This window comes from Pinus tabuliformis, chromosome J (assembly GCF_031772625.1).
Source record: "Pinus tabuliformis cultivar Carrire ecotype Pingquan chromosome J, CPIR1, whole genome shotgun sequence".
Lineage (NCBI taxonomy): Eukaryota > Viridiplantae > Streptophyta > Pinopsida > Pinales > Pinaceae > Pinus > Pinus tabuliformis.
In genome coordinates, this window is record NC_142295.1 from 177,263,109 (window position 1) to 177,280,473 (window position 17,365).

A 17,365-nucleotide genomic window follows, 5' to 3' on the forward strand; every position below is an offset into this window, starting at 1 on the left:
TGTACATAAAGACTATAACTCATTTTCCAAAGCACGCAAGATCTTGGCCACTTTAAGAGGTAATACATGAGACAGACTTAAAGTTGGAGCTCATTTTTTAGAATGTATTGTGTGATCTAGTGCTCAGATCCTATTAGTTAGGGAATAATGAGGCTTTTTATTAAAGTGTATGTAAATTTGATATTTTTCTTTGTGAATATATTAAAACAGTTTCAGGGGTTAGTATTCGGCTTATGTATTTTTTTGGAGGTTATGTTTGGATTTATATCGAAGTCTATTTTAATGAATTTATTACTAATATAGTGAATTTTTTTTTTAATATTCTCAATTTTTTTTTAATATCATAGCAAAATTTTAAAATCCAACTCAAGAACTTTATAGCAAGACAAAAATACCAACAAAAATTTACAACACAAGTTTCTTTCAAAATATTGTGAATGGTTTGAACCAATACTCGAAATTAACCAATAATAAAATGATAAGATAACTTTAAATATAAAATAAAATAAAATCTTTTTATTTATATTGAGGAAACTTATGCCTTTTTGGATACCCGAATGACTCCAGAAAATATAACAAACTGTATCCTTAACAATGTGTGATATAAACTAATCTCCTCAACCTTTAACTGTACAAAAAATACAACTATCTAATTGATTGTGCTTGTTCACACAGAGAAGAAAAAGTCCTTATGCTTCAATGCACACCCAAATGACACAATGTGAATCTAATCCTTCACTTGCATAGTGTCACCACAAAATTGGTGCCTCACTGCAAATCGTTGACTTTGATTTGGTGTTCCGATTTGTGTCTTTAGACCGGATTGATGCTCTAACATCTCTGCAGCCACAAATAAACTAAATTTGATGTATTTCCTTTGCAGTGCATTACGATTGGGCGTTCAATGGAACTGAAGGTTAACCCCTTGTTTTTCCAATGGAATATACACACCCATAATCACCAGGGCTTAAGAATCACGGTGTTTCCTTTGCATTTGAGTTATACATCATGTGTTCTGTGTATTGGTGTTCCACAGGTCTGTTCAAATGTTTGATCTGAATCCCACGCAATCCACAAATTTAAACCTAACTTGGAACCTGGTCTGGTTCACTGGACGATAAATCAATCCTTCCTGCAACAAATAAGATTCAAGATTGACAATAACAGAGATTTCATAGAATTACTTCCAGCAAAACTACTTTCATTTCTCCATCCTACATGCATATAATTCAACCCAACCCAACTCAAATAGACATAATTCAGATCGTGCAACAAGTTTACATAGGGATTGATCCGAATTGAAATTACAGGGAAACATTCACACAAATTTTTAAAATACGCAAACTGACAATCCTCCTACCTCTGTATTTGTCCAAATTTTCATTTTCTTGGCTGTCTCCCCTAATTACATCCGAACCTATTTCTAGAAGTTATTTCCACCTAATGCTAACAAATTTCCTGCATAGACACTATAGCATAATTTCACATAATTTCCTGATACAAAATTCAGATTAAAGTATCTCAACATTCATAAAAAAAAATTGAGTTATAAAATTGTTAGTTTGCACATTTAAAATAATATCATAAGTACAATACCCATAGTATCATCATAGATAATATCATCATATGAGAAATTGTCGCATAATGAATTGAAACTCTAAAAATGCCATTACTTAAAAGCTTTCATTCATGCACTATGCATGTATTACTAGAAGATGAAGACATTGAAACACAAACAACTGAATATAATTCATGATTTCCACAGGATAAAGAAAATGGGACACAACAAATAATTGAACTAGAAACTAAAGCTCACTTATCGTTAATGTTTTTCCTCCATGTTGGCAATCGCTTGGAATCTTACCTGAATTGGTATGTGTGAAGAAATTTACATTGAGATATCGATATCTGTTAAACAATCATTTGCATCAAATGTTTCTGTATGCAAAGAGTCCCAGATGACAGATTGGACCCCTAGTTTTTTGACCAAATTCATTCACTGAGAACTTATGTTTCCTTTTCTTTTATATACCAAAGGAAATTGATGGTCATAAATGGTATGAACACAATGATATTTTCATTGGCATTATTTGATTATCAAAATTTGTGCTTCAATGTGTTTCTTGGGATCCCAATGCATAATCTACATAATTGTCTCAAGTACTTAATTTAGCTCATGTCTAGAATCCTCTTTAGTTTTTTGAAAGTCAGCATATCCCCCTTCTGAAATTTTAATGGCATATCGAGACTATACATTCCAACTATGGAATCTGGATATGTAGAGCATCACATGAGGATCTGGAATATTGAGAAAATCAATAACATGATAAATATATGGAAAATTGAAATTGAAATAATAAACATATAGGACTTGAGGCATTTGCAAGGAAATTATTCTAAAGTGGATTTGGCATAATCTCTCATTATATGTATTTGACTCGCAGAGGAGTCAATATAGAGTATAATGCATTAAGATAACACATTTGCAAGGAAATTCTTGTAACTGGATTCGGTATCAATCTTTCATTATATTTTATTTGGCGGAGTCAATATAAAGTATACCACATTAACATAATATGTTACTTCACTTGTATTGGAGTCAAATGTGTCACTTGTTATAGAATTTAAATACAAAATATAGGGATGCTACATAACAGTAGAATGATTTTCCCTAGTTTGTCTTCTAGACTCCCTAGATTTGTCATTTGAACATCACACCTTAGATATTGAAAATCGCATTGAAACTACAATGCATGTGTGGAAGAAAAAAAAATCATTCAAAACACACATGGAAAAGCTAAAAAACCTAACACAAAGTCTTCTTGGGGAAAGATGAAATAATTTGTAGGAGATGCGGAAAGGAGATAAATTCTTGTTGATCAAGCACAAAATCTTCTATTAGCCTTAAAACAAAGGTTTCCTGGCTTGCCACAAGACATTTTGGACATCAACAAGATCCAATACAAATTCGTCAACATGGAGGTAATGTATGTTGGAAAGGTTATAGAATCTGTCAATTTACTAATTTTTATCTTCAATATTTTTTTATATAGCATGATTCTTCTGGAGTTTATACCTTACGGTGTTTCCTTTGTAACATATGGTGCAATTGCTAGTAATAATTTCATGTCTATGGGATAAATTTCCTTTTTGACCCTCGTTCTCCCACACATACCCCCTCTTGTACACATCTTTCATGCCACACAAATTCACAACTCTATGCAATTGTTCTACCACACAGCTAAATTTGTAAAAGTATAAAATGAAATAAGAGATAATTGCACAATCAGTACCTGTCTTAGTGTCAGTGTCAAATCACTCCTAGAAGAAATTCTCCTTGCCCCCTCCCCACTTATGTAAAGGACCTACTCAAAGCATTATATCAATGTCAGTGTCAGAGCACTGACCAATGGAATGAACAATTACAAAATTAGCCCTCTTTTGATTTTAAAATTATTTGTCAGGCACAGAAAAATACTGAAAATAAAAATCCTTCCACCTGGGGAGTTATGTCACATCAAGGCTCACTCAACTAATGGAAAATAGAAATAAGATTTCCAGAAATTATAAATTTATTTTTGAATTCATTGAAAAATAGGAATATTCAAAATTTTCTTGAAACTTTGCTTCAAATTGAAAAATCTTGGAAAAATAATTGAGAATCAATGGAATTTGACCATGAGGCAAGTGTTATATTCCCTAACGAGGCAAGGAATAAAATGACATAATCATGTAGATAATTTGACTTATAAATTAATCACAATGCATGAGAAATGTTGAATGTTTCGTCTATGTTATACAAATATGTAATGTTAAAAGGATTTTTTGAGGTATATGTCTTACACAACTGCAAGTAATAAGAGAATTGTATATAAATATATTAAGTTAATATATAGTAGTATAAATATATGATTAACAAGATCCACGTGGTGGCATGTCACTGCTTCTTTCTATACGTTGATTTGTAGTCTAATATATTTGGTGGAATTTTATTTAACATGCTCATTCAAATTCACTAGAAAATAGGATTAAAGTGTGACATATTGGAGGGCATCAATCAAAGTAAACAAGTCCACGTTGCTTGATTTTCAATTGCTAATATGAGTTATTTCATAGATTTAATAGTATTATAGATATAAAGATAATTATTAATAAGTATATTTATTATTAATCAATGTTCACATGGTCTTGGATAGATGGTGATCAGGTGCTCTGTGAAAGCACTCCTAGATGTGAAGTTAATGGTTCAATTCCCCACTTGATTGGGGTGATATATTGGACACATTGAAAATGTAGTCTTGCCAAACTTACAAAAGGAAAAAATATTATTAATTAATATTATTTAATGTATATTAAATAATTACTATTATTTATAAATAAAAAATAAACTATTCAAGATAATTTTGTAGTAAAATTTTTAGATTATTAGTAATTTTTTTCAAAGATTATTGTGTTTAAAAAAAAAAAAAACTTTGAACCAATTAAAAATAGAAAAGCCTAACTAACAAATGGATGAAATAACTTTTTCTTAAATATTTTTCTATCAATTTTGATAAAATATTTCGCAGAGACTTTTAAAAGCTTAAGCTTAGAGTTTAAGAGGTTCAATTTAGAAAATTCTAATAGCCTAGGTCTAAGGTGTTGAATTCATTTTTGCATTAAAAATTGTATTTTCACACTCTTACTTGAAACTATATAACTAGTGAAAAGATCCATTTTATTTATTAGTCATAACACGCCATGCCATTAAAAACAATTTTGAATTTTATTTAAAAGTTTGGAATTCCTAATTGTTAAAAACAATTTAAAATTTTATTTTGCAATTTAAAATTATAATTTTTCTCTTACCTCTCTTTGTGGCTATGAAAATATCTATATATATATATAATTAAATTGGAAATATATATAAACTTGATAGTGAAAATATTTTTTTTTTTTTAATTTTTAAATTATGGGAATGGAAAATTCATTCTAATGATTTAGACTATGTTTGAGATCAAATTTATTGGGTGTCAATAAACATCCAATAAATCCTAAGTGGGATATATCAAACACTTGTGACTTAGAAAAAGTAGGTTCCAAAAACGTATCTAATGGAACTCTATCCCGACTATGAGATCGGTAGCGACCCCAATAGTGGAAGGTTGGGACTGTCGGGACTGAGTTCACTTGAGAGACTATAGGAAGAGATCAACTCCTACTGTGAGATCGACCCCTCTCATCAAATTGCATCTCCCCATCTACCATCACATGGGACCTTTAAATTTTTCATTGTTAAGGAGGATATAGTATTAAAAATTAAAATTATAACATATTTCACCATCAAGTTTAATCCATATTTAATTGTGTTAATATTTATTATTACTATTTATGCAATATTAATACTTTAATATTTATTATTATCGTGTTTGAAGAAAAAAAGAACTTTTATCCAATTAAAAATAGCATATGCTAACTAAACAATGGATGAAATAACTTTTGCCTAAATATTTTTCTACCAATTTTGATAAAATATTTCGCAGAGATTTTTAAAAGCTTAGATTTTAAGAGGTTCAATCTAGAAAATTCTAATAGTCCTGGTATAAGGTGTTGAATTCATTTATGCATTAAAAATTGTATTCTAAATAACGAGAAATCACACTCTCACCTGAAATTATATAATTGGTGAAAAAATGATTTTTTTTTTTTAAAAGAAACAGATAGCATTTTCATTAAACTCACTAGAAATGGGTCAGGTCCCTTACAAAAAATGGACTTGTTCTATCTGCATTTTTCCCTTAATTACATTGAGTATGGACCTTCTTGCTATCCCTATTATTTATATATATTCTATTGGAAAGACTGTAGCTCTATATTCTCCAAAACATTCCATTATAGACTATACACCAATATTGCATATATGTAAAGAAAATAGATACTATCAACTACTTCTAGTCTCAACGTCATCATCTGGAGGCTCAACCACAGACATGTCCAGGTCCTCCAATTCGATCTCTTCTTCTTCCTATTACCTCACAGCATCGGCATCAACAAAATCTTATTCTTCTACTAAAACCCTCATAGCAGTCTCCTCAACATAAACGAAATTGGTGGCTAATGAATTCCCAACCCAAAACACCTCCTTTAAACTTCGACATGGCTATGTCCACCTTGATTTCTATGTTGTTGACCTTTTTTTTTTACACTCAAGACATCCACATGCAGACCTTCCATTATTTTCTGCATAAGTTCCTAATATTTGCCCAGCCCGGACAATTGGGCGTAAATTATAACCATGTTTTCATTTAGTTCTTTAATGATTTCCTTTATCATTTGCTTGTAGTAGCCCTCAACCATGCTCTCAACACCGACGTGCCCAACACCATGGCCAAACCCCAAGCTTCTAAGACCAAAACTGCCCCGACTATCATTCCTTGTTGATGACATTTTTGTAGCAAGACACTTTTGCACTATGAATATCTTGTGATTAACTGACCGGAGCCAGTTGAGGTATATAACGACCTGATCCATCCTAACATTCCTCCCTTTCCTATCTTTCATAAATGCGAAACAGTGCAGGGTCTTATCAATTCCTATGCCATCCATATTTTCCACTGCTCGAAACCAAAATCGAGCAGCAATGGTTCCATCATCCCCAGTTGAAACTATTATATTATAGATTCTGGTGAGAATCCGATGCCTCATCACACACCTATCATCGCACATGACTTGTCGTTTGACAAAACCACAACTTTGAATTAATTTACTACCTACTGACCTGTTGATGGTGCTGGACCTACCAACATGTCAAGGGGATCTCCCCGGTAAGAAGTCCCAACTAGACCTCAGACTGTTTGGTGTAGGAGTCCCAGCAATGGGTCGTACGATATCGCCTTAACCGCAGTTATGCACAGAGGAAAGTAAGATCTCATTATTAGTAGGAAGGGTGTGACATATGTAGCAAGCCAAAGACAGTGCATGAAAGGTTCTAACACACGGAAAGTGGGGTGAGTGCACCCCTTGGAAACCTGTGATAGCATGTGGCTTGGAAGGGAACACACGAGCGAAGATGCATCACAAACTAGAAAAAAAGTTAGCTAATAATCCAAAGTGATGGTTAAACCAACAACACATCTCAGTAATATTCATACATACTTATAGAGAAAGAGTCCATACATTCATGCGTAAGCAAACAATACATATATCATTAGAGTAACCAAGATAGATGAGATACAATAACAATATATACATGAAACGTGTTGGCTCTATTATATTAAGAAGTGAAATTTCAAATCATATAGTACAACCATGACCAACCACTAGTCTTTATAGCGGAATGTTACAGTCACTGCCGCCTACTCCTCCAAAGAGATGTACTAGCTTTGCACTATGGAGAAGCCAAGGCTCGCTACAATACTCTCCAAGATTTCTTTAAGATACTCCTATAAGAAGCTTGGCTAACCAAAAGCCTATACAATGAGTTATGAGGTACTATACATGGCAAAGAGTGGGGTGTCCCTTGGCATTCCCCTTTGTGATTGTTCATCTACCCTCATGACTCTTCAACTACTCTATGACTATTACATTCAACTATTGACACTTGAACTTCCACTTGACAAGACGTTACATATAATTTGCACATGTAGCCATGTGAGGCAAAATAGGCTTGAGTAATCCATGCATGACATCACTATGACTCAAAAAATTGTGGGAAGACCAACTCTTCGACATCCTCATACTCATGATGGTCGATGGTGGTGAACTGATACCAAGCTCAGTAGTCCGTGATGGTGTCCATGTACTCTGTGGTGACATCTTTATGGAAATGAACTCTAGCCTTTGTTGCATCTGGGTACACTAGTTTGGATCCTCTATCCAACTCATTTGATAACATGCACATCATTGTCTTGAGTGCGTCTAGACCAACAACATACTGATGCATAGTGTCTACACTGATCGCCAAATCTGCATTGGTGGCTATGCGCATCAACTCATCAAAGTACGAGTCAAGCTCCAGTTAGACTTGTGCCTTTGTCTTTGCCTCGGTGAGTGTCCCAATAGATGGGATCACATGTGCATGCACAACAACATCCATGCTTCTGAATACCCATGCATGGGAAGCTTGCAAACTAGTGATGAGCTGCGGGAGTTCTTCATAGTTTCGGATCTAACTCCAGATGCATGCCTTCAGCTCAACCACTCTGGGCTTCATCATCTTGGGCAAGTGTAATGGGGTTCCCATGTATCTCATTGTCCATGTTTTCATGTAATCGAGAACATCATGCAAGTTTGATAAGATACGTTCTCTCCTAGCACATCGTTGCTGCCAACTGTTGAGATGGACAACTTCCTTATGCACGATACCAAACCTAGAATACAATGCTTGCATGACTGTCTCAAGGGATGATACCTCATCTAATATTTCTTTCTTCAACTCTACTTGGGTGGATATTGTAACCAGTTCTCCTCCCTACTTGGGTGTCTATAAATCTTTAGCCATTGACTCGTTCTCTGCTATCAAGAAGCGAACATTCAAGCTAGTGGCTTCGGCATATGCTCTGGTAGCATCGGCCAATGTTGTTGGAGGCTTGTGCATGTTAGATATGATCACTGATTTCCTCAAACTATGTAGGAGATGTGTGGTCATCTGGAGTAGACACTTTGCATGATTTCACAACTCGATGTTGTGACTCATCAAATGATATGTTGTGCATCTCTTCTTCTGGATTGTCTCCAAGGATCTTAGTATCTCCTTGTTCACTTGGGACCTTCTCTGCTTCTAGATCTGGTGAAGCTAGTGGATCGACCTCTTAGTTATGCTGAAGCGTGTTTCCATGGTGATCACTGGCTTCGAAAATTGGTACATCTGTTGATAATCCTGTCCCCTGAAGGTAGTAATCTTTGTCCTGCTGGCACTGCTTCACAACATCGTCTTGGGATCAGTGTGTGAGATGATCCAATGTATCATGTGCATGGATGGGAACGCGAGATACCTGCATGCAATCCAATACAAGCTTGACTTGTGAATGTTCTCATAGAATTTGCGGTCTTCGAGATCTTCACCAAATGTCCCTGAGAATGCATCATTGACCTCCTGCCATTTCATCTAGATGTATTTTTCTACAATCAGCTTGGTGTCTTCATAAGTCAACAAACTCGTAGACACTCACTCAAGTGCTTCTCCAGTTGTGCTTCCATTGGTGTCCTTTGACCCTGCTCTCTTAGAGGCCACTGATCCTAAATTGGTGAGAGATGGACGAGCACCTCCTATATCTCAACACATGGCAACAAATATGTCATTTAAAACCAAAACAAACTTGCGGATTGACATGCAATGTATTTGGGGAACTGTTGGCAAGGATTGCACAATTTTCACTGGGAGTCCGAGAGACTGACTTTCGGAACTACGTAAAAGGCAGTTTGGGCTGTCGGGAGGCTGGTTGACTACTGGAATTGTGCAATACACAATCTAGACTGGCCTGCTGGATGCTGAGATTGTGCAATGTGCAATTTTAGCTGGCAAGTGATGCAGGCCTAGGGACCGCATTATGCAATTTTATGGGCCAACAGACATTGCCCCTAATAATTGCACAAAGCAAGACTGGAGGGCACTGACTGGCCAGATTTGTGCATTTTATGGGAGGAAGGTAAAGCCTTCCCTCTCAGAATTGGGCAATGTTGTCCGGGCAAGGTAGAGTTCAGACCAAGGTTGCCCAGACACACTGACGGGCAACTGAAAGCATATGAAGATGTGAATGCATGGCGGTACTAAGTGTAAGTAGGAGTGAATGGTGATGCATGCAAACAATGAATGCAAGATTCAGAAAATGGAACAACATGAATGTGTGTGAAACGAGTCGCCGAATTGGTGATTGTTTATGCAAAACAATGTCATGCACGTGACAATAGTGAGGTGCAAACGAAAACTGAGGCAGTGCTTGTATAAGCTAACATGCATGAAAACAAAAAAAATCATTTATAGAAATCAAGAAAAAGGCACTCACACAAGCCAAAACACAAAAAGCGATAGAAATGCTACAAAAGACAAGTAAAGCAGACTTACCCAAAAATAGCTGAGTTGGATGTGCCGAAGACTCTAGGATGTGTTGTGGGATGTCAAAGCTCTAAGATCGATGTGAAGAATGAGATCTGAAGTATCGAATAAATAAGTTTGAGGATCATGACGCACATGTCGCAAATCTAGGAAAAAGCGACACTTGGAGGAAAGTTTCTAAAACAATCTTTACATGTAACCTTCAGCTACTAAAAATAGCTCATGCATGCTTTGTGCATGTTTCTTTTTGCTATTTCGAGAAAGAGTATCTCATGCATGCAAGTCAAGTTTTCTGGGTCTCGGGTGGAACCGGTCAATCTGAAGGCACATGCAACAGCCTACTTAACTGAGAGGGATTTTTGCACAATTTCTCGGAGGAGTTGGGTTGGCTGTCTAAAGGGATTGCACAATTTCTGGGAGGAGTAGCTTACTGCTGCCCAGAATTGCGCAATTTGTGGGTTGAGCTTCCCTACTGGGCCAAATTGCATAATTTTCTTAAGGAAGGTTGTTTGACTGAATTGCGCAATTTATGGGCCCAATAGGTTGCCCATTAGGTTTGCGCAATTTCTGGAGGGAAGACTAGTTCCCCTCCATAATTACTCAATTTTCTAAGGGAGTTACTCAGCCAGCAGCTGGCCCAAGTCTAGAGTAGTAGTCTATGAGGGGAGTGAAGCAAGCTATCATGCACTAGCTGGCAAGTTGCTGAAAAACCAATGAAGCCTATGTATTTGACTATGCAAGACATGTTGATAAGGATGGTTGGTAGGGAGGCTCCAAAAAGAGGCCAAGACAAAATTTTGGAGGGTGGTTGTAGCCTCTACAACACTTGCTGACACACTGGTAGAACTCCATCTCTCTGAATGGACCTTGTTCATGAAAATCAAGTCTAACACCTCCGGAAGTATTGTTAAATTCTATGTTCGTCTTGGTTTCCACACTTGCTTAATTGTAAGATGTAGCATCTACCAAGCTCTTGGTCGACCGACACACATTCCAAGCCAAGGCAACATAGTTTTTTCGATTAGGGATGAGGGGTATATTGGTGCACAAGCTTTATGTTCGTTAGAGTTTTAGTTTCATCCCTGGTGTTGCTCTACTGCCAGCAAGCCTGGACAATACCCCGACGGAGTCACACAGGAACACAAACATTGCTCCACTACCAGGAAGCCTGGTCAATACCCTGGCAGAGTTACTTACATCACCTCTCTGTGCAGGAAGCCTTTCTCTTCTTTTGCCTTATTCATTTTTCATCTTTTTCGAATTTTTTCACATTTTCATTTTTTTCATTTTTCATTTTCATAACTGTACATAGCACTTATTCATTTCAGAGGTGGAAGAGGGATCCCGACTTATTGAGAGCAAAAGAGGTTTCTCCTTCAGAGAATTATTTTATATATACCTCTAACATGCTTGTTAAGGTTTTCCCCCTCACCTTACTCTACTTGACTGAGCTGACAAGGATTAACCTAAAAACAATCGACTAAAGTAGGTGACACTAGTTTGCTTGAAAGCATTGTGTTTTCACCAAGGTTCACTTCGAACAATACATATTTCCATTGATGTATCATGGACTAAAGACAAAAAGTTCTTCATGCAGAGGCAGGATGAAAGATAACCAAGTATTGACAACTTCACAAGTCCTCTTGTACTTTACCTAGCTTGTTTCAAGAATCGCACACGGTTTCATGCAAAACTAACCTACTAACGAAAACAAGCAAAACACAAAACAACAAAACAAAGCAAAAGAAGAAGTAAATTCATAAGCAAAGCAAGTGTTGCACTAAAAATTGTCACCTTGACATTTTGCAATCTGTGTGAGTCCATTACCGCTCATACTTTCCTCCTTTGCAAGTCTTAAGCTTCAATTACTCATATCAAGCCTTGAAAATAAGAGAAAGCCCTCAAAAGTCTATAAAACTCTGGTTCCACACTTTCTCTTAGCATTACCTATGGTCCCGCACGTAAAGGTCATGTCCCATGCACACCTGACCACTTTGTCTCTGTGTTATGGGTGTGGACCCCTATAAAAGTCAAAAAGGCGCAAGCATATTCTTAAAAAGTCACTTTGAGTCATTTCTAGAAGCTTCTGGAAGGAATCTTGAGGTGGCAAGTTCACTCCCTTAAGGTTCATGCATCCCGTACCTTAAGGAGCTAACCCGTTGATGTGAGGAGCTTATCCCTTTGAAGGAGGACTATATCCCTTCATAGGTGGACCTCCTTCCTTGACAAGCCTCACACTCTTCTTTGATCTCATTTGGAAGAGTGTGAGGCTTGTCAAAGTAAAGGAGATTCCTGTTTCAGACCCTAGGAAGAGCTTGTACAACATCAAGGCACCAAAGGTTGTAAGGTTCTTCTATTTCAAAGTTAATACAAATAAGTTTATTTTTCTCAATAAGATGTGTTTTATGGTTTATTTTATGGATTCCTTGATCACCATAATGAACATGATTTATGATATTAGCTATGCAAGTGTTATTTGTTGTGTGCTTGTTTGTGATTGCAGGTTCTCAAAAGGAAACTCTTTCTGACGGTTGAAGGATGGCTACTACAAACTAGTGTTGGACTTAAGGTAGGGTCTAAACACCTCTATAGTTTTTATTAATGAATCACAATATGTTTAGAGAAAGGTAGATTTTCTTGTCCTGCTTGTTGCTAGATATCTTTTGATATTAGGGACATCGACCTTATCTGCAATATCGATTTATCTGGCCAACAAATTGGCAACTCCACTGGGGAACTGAATTTGGTTTTAGTTTTCCTTTGTCTTTGACTTGAGAAACTTGTTTGCGTTTCTACTTTTTGATTGATGTCTATGGGATTGGGTAGTTTTTAGAATCTGGATTATTTTATTTTTTTCTGAAGTTTTCAGGGGACTGCAATTTCTCTTTATAGATAGTGCGGGCATCTTCGCAATTTTTCTTTAGTACACAGAGCAGTACCGCTACTGTTTCTTCTAGAAGCCTATGGACCTTGTAAATTTTTTGAAAAACCTAAAATGTTTTCTTCCAGTTAAGTTTAGGTTTTATTTACGGCTTTTAGTATCTACCCAGATCTACATGTGTTCTGTCAAAAATCTCTTGCAAGTAAGTTCCATTGGTATTTTTGTTTTAGATGATTTTCTAGAAGTTTTGCATGCCTGGAGTGGTTTTCACTTGGTCTCTGTAGTGACTCAAAGATCAGAAGCCAGAGAAACCTTAGATTACCCTGGTGTCTTTTTGTCCTCTTGATGAGTCTGACTGAATTGTGAAATCTATCCTTTGTGAGAAATATATTTAGTTTTCTCTTTGCAAATCTTTGAACGAACTTGGTTATAAGTTTTGAATTTCATTTTTACAAAAGAAAACATATTTGGATGTTTTTTGATTGATTTGTTATTCTGAACGAATGAATCCTTAGTTTCCTGAATAACTAAGTAAAACATCCTCAAAAAGAAATGAAGCTTTTATTTCGATTAGGTTTTTAGAAGTTTTTTGATCTCAAGATTAGTTTTTGTAGTTTTGAGTGTTTTCTATAAATCGTAGAATCTCTTTTGAAAGAATTGTTGTTTGTAGTTTTTGAGTGTTGAAAAGAAAGGGATTTATTGTGAGCATAATTAGTAGTCTCGTTTTGAGTTCTTATTGAAAAAGACAAAATGATTTTCTTTTTATTTACCTGTTGAAAGAAAGATTTGTTTTTCAAAGAATTGCATTTTCAAACTCTTTCTTTTAGCTAGAAATTCATTGAAGGAAAAACGAATTGTTTATCATTTTAGGTGCATTTTTTAGTGTTTTTGGAGTCGAGTCTTCACACCATCAAAGTTTCATTTACATACCTATTGACTTAAGAAACAACCCATAAAAGTAACGCTTAATTAAAATTGATCTAGCAATCTTTTTTTTTTCTAGGGCTCTTATCACGAATATAGCTTAGGCTAGTATCTTGGAGTAGGAAGTAATTAACTCTCCAAGATTGTTAAAACAAACAAGTAGATATATCTTATGGTAGGAAATAAATCCAATTGTAATTGATATAATCTGGGAAGCTTCTCTTAAAGGATTCAATCACGAGATCATGTCCGAACCTTTGAGACAATCAAGTCTATCTCATTGGGAAAGATAGAAGATTTGCGCGTATTATAAATGGTAAACCTCGGATTAACCATTGTCGAGGAGCCTGGAGTCACTTGTTGGTAAACCTTGGATTGATCATGTCGAGGAGCCTTCAAGGGGATTGAGCTTTGTTACTCTTCCCTTGCGCGTAGATCGGATCATAGACTATTCCCCCAGTTGTATTTGTTGCTATTGGTAACCTTAGTGTCCATAAACTTAAGATTATTTCCTAAGGTGATGGTGAAGGATGGGTCTCACTGTGCTTGGAGCAGACGTTGACTAGACTCACTTGGACTTTTTGGGGGGTTCTCTTCACTCGAGATGGTTTTGTGAAGAAACTTATGCCAGTCTGTTTCATTAAGCAGGTTGTCAGGGTAATTGTTCCAACTGCCCTTTCTGTATTAAAATTCTACGACGTTGGATTTCATCACCAACTAGTGTTTTAGTGTGGGAAGTTACTGTTTGCGTGTGGTTTTAACTCTTAGATTTTTTAGGCATGTGATTCAATTCTTTGTTTCTTTAGAGACTTTAGGTGGTTTTATTGAAATTTTCTTTGTTTGCGTGTGATTATTTTCATCCTACACCTAGAGATTATTATCCTTGAACAATCATGTCAAGATAGTCATCCATGTTTTCCCAATCACCAGAAACATTTTTATATGGCGGTCGTACTGTTACTTTGGGGTACCAGTCACTTTTTGGTACTTTTTCGGGGGAAACTCCTCGACCGAATGAACATTAGTTATCACCTAGTAATAATGGAACTAAAACATTGAACGTAGAACAGATTTTTATGATGTTTGGTAGTATTCAAAACCCTCAACCTCAAGGTAGTCGGTTACCGCCTGGGGGGAAAGGTAGTCAGTTACCACCTGGGGGGCAAGGTAGTCAGTTACCACCTGGGGGGCAACCTCAAGGTAGTCAGTTATTGCCTGGGGGGCAACCCCAAGGTAGTCAATTTTCGCTTGGAGGGCTACCTCAAGGTCATCAACCTTCAGGACAGTACATAACCCAAGGTTAACCCCATATTCCTCAGGATGCTTATCAACCCTAGATTCAGTATGTGCCTCAGGGTTATCAACCTCAAGGTCAGTACCCAACTCAAGGTTTCCAACCGCCTTTTGGTCAATCATTTTTACAAGGAACTGGAAATGTACCTCCTAATTATCAGTCCTACGTTCAACTAGGTTATGGTCCTCCATATGTACAACCTTTTATGGGTCCCGAAATGAATATGGTGTGGGATCCATCTCAAACTAAATACACTTTGCAACCTAATGTGCAGTTATCTAGTAAAGATGGATAGCCTTTGGTTTCTGGTCCAACCCAGCAACCTGTCCAACATATTATTCAAACCTCTGCAACTGGTTTAATTCAGTAGCCTGGGCCTAGCTCACCTCAGACTCCACCTCGAACTGCTGCTACAACTGCTGCATTTTCTGTTCAACCTACCACACCTGTTTCTGGAGTATCTGTAGCTCTGGTTTCTACTATCCCTGTATCAGTGCAAACTCCTCAAGTCTCTGTGCCCCAGTCAGGACCTACGGTTCAGACTTCAGTCCAGATTCCTGCAGGACAAGCTGGTCCAAGTACAATTGCCACGAGTCAACCATACCAGGGATAGTATCAATCCGGTCCTACTGTACAAAATCCAGTTTATCAGTATCAACCGTACCCTGGCTATACTTATCAATAGCCTCAACAACCCTAGTTTGGTCCGGTTAATCCTGGTTTCCTAGGAGGTTATAACATTCCTAATGCAAATCCAATTCCAGGTTATCCTAGATATCCTCCTCCTAGAGCTGGTCTCATTACTCAAGGTTTTCGTGAACCTAACCGTCAGTTACCATTTATTGCAACTTTGGATTTACCTGATTTGTCGCACCTTACAAATGATCCAATTTACTATCTTTCGTATTGCCTGCCAATGCCTAATAAGTTTCCCAGTGATATCCTGAAGTTTGAGGGTAATTCAGGAGAAGACCCGTCAAATCATGTGATGACTTATCACCTCTGGTGTGCATCTAATTCCATTATTGATGATTCAATTCAATTGCGTCTTTTTCAAAGAACTCTTATTGGTCTTGCCACCAAATGGTACATTGAGTTACCACGAGGCTCTTTTTATAATTTCAGTTAGTTAGCCCCCTCTTTCTTAACTCATTTTCAGTTGCTTGTCAGATACAAAAATGGCACGGAACTGTTAACTTCACTAAAGCAATCCACGTCCACATATATTTCTGATCATATTCATGAATGGTGATGTAGAAGGCGTTTAGTGAAAGTTTTCGTTCCAAATCAAATTTTAGCAGAATGGTTTGTTAAATCATTATTACCTAAAATCATTGAAGATGTAGCTAAGGCAAGAGTTGTCATTGAAGAGCAAGTCATTGCTCAAGCTCAGTACCTTGACCTTGTTTATATGTAGTCAGGTACTTTACACGAAAAAATCCCTAATCTTCCAAAAACTACACCTCCTTCAGGGTTTCATGCCGCTGATGGTATGACTGGTCCAGTTAGTATTAAAAGCAAGAAGAAATCTTCAGAGAATTCTTCTCCTACAATAACTTTACCTGATTCCTTGAAAGGAGATTCTTCCGCTAAAGTTTCTGCCGACGTCCATGTTGTAGATTCAAATATGACCAAATCTGGTAGTAAAGAGAAGGGGAAGAACAAAAACAATCAAGATTCAAAAGATAAAACAAATAAAAATGAATCTATTGATGAAAAATGAAAACCTCGCTATCCTTGTTTCATTTGCGACGAGGATCTTTTTACCAAAGAATTCCCATATTGAGTAGAGTTTTCGAAATTTGTTAAAGGTTCTCCAACACCTACTGTCTAAAAGGATCCTTCTCCTACTCAAGATAGTAAAGTGGTTTCTTCTTCCTTGAATACCTCAGAAGAACCCATTATGATGATGTCTCAAGTCAGGATTGTGACACGATCGCAAGATTATGGTAGAAAAAATGATGTTGATGGCAAAGAAGCAGAATCTTCTAATTCAAATACATCAACTACAACTCCTCCTGGTTCTGATCCGCTACAGATCGAGAAACCTAACCCTAACTTAGTAATCAAACCGCCTGCTAAAGGTATACTTCAGAAATCAGCTTTCAATCCATATACGAGAGCTACTCAGAATTATAACATTGTTGAAGACTTAGCTGTTGCTCCTTCAGTAATGTCGGCTTTGGATGTGTTGCAATCATTCTCAGCACAGCGTAAATTACTATTTTCTGCT